Here is a 1,107-nt window from a genome sequence, read left to right on the forward strand (position 1 = left end):
TAATCTATTTAATTTAACCTGTTGCTGCATACAATGCGTATACGCGTCATAAAGAAGTGGCAGTTTTATCTCTTATAATAAATATACTTCTCCTACGGTTTATGTCAAAATGCTTATAGTAATATATTCATAAATTTCGCACGCTTTAGGATAATTCCAAGAACAATTATCAAGAAAGCTACACTCGGTATAATTGATGAAACGCGTAACAAAATTTATCTTCTAAATATAAATACGCAGCTAAGTGGCGCTAATGCCCGTAATAAGTGTGGAATGTATATTTTTGAAGTCGTTCCCCTGGACTCTCTCCCAGTACATTTGAGACGAGCACGTGTGAAGCCTTAAAGAGTTCATACTAAACCAAACCATATATATAGATATTATTAATAACTAGAAATAAAGGCTATTATATTTACAAGTCAAACAACCATCAAATCCTTTACGATATACAGTATCTAAAATTATAAATTAAATATATCGGTGTAAAGTAATCACAGTTGTAAAGTTGGAGAGAGAGGCGAGGCATAATTTAAACATAATCGAAGCTCGGCTGGGATTGGGACCGCGCGGTACAATGATCGCGGTCCGGCCGCCGGGCCGCTGATGAAAAAGATGGAGGGCAATCGGGAAAAGGAGGTCGAGGCACCTTTCTCTCCTTGAGAGAAGAAGCGGCTACTGCGAGAAGGCGCGGTCGAACGACGCCGACTGTTTGCCTAGAATAGAGCATAGTTCACACCGGGTTGGCGGACTGCTGGCTGCCGGGCTGTTCTCGGTACTGGCGAAAACGAGGGAGATACGTTCGATCCGGGGCGACACGCGCCAGGCGAACCGGACGATCGACTCGCGAGTATGGTTGCTCGCTGCTGCGACTTGTTTGAAAACGAGACTTTCGAAACGGGAGCTGCGAGAGCGAGAGAGAGACGGACAGGGAGAGAAAAAGAGATATATAGACAGACAGAGAGATATATAGGCAAAGAGAGAGAGAGAGAGAGAGAGAGAGAGAGAGAGAGAGAGAGAGAGAGAGAGAGAGACGGAGAAACTGTCGTCTTTAACACTTCGGAGACATACAATACGAGGTGAACCGCCTTCCTATTCTTCATGGCAGCC

Source organism: Augochlora pura, chromosome 7, assembly GCF_028453695.1.
Source record: "Augochlora pura isolate Apur16 chromosome 7, APUR_v2.2.1, whole genome shotgun sequence".
Lineage (NCBI taxonomy): Eukaryota > Metazoa > Arthropoda > Insecta > Hymenoptera > Halictidae > Augochlora > Augochlora pura.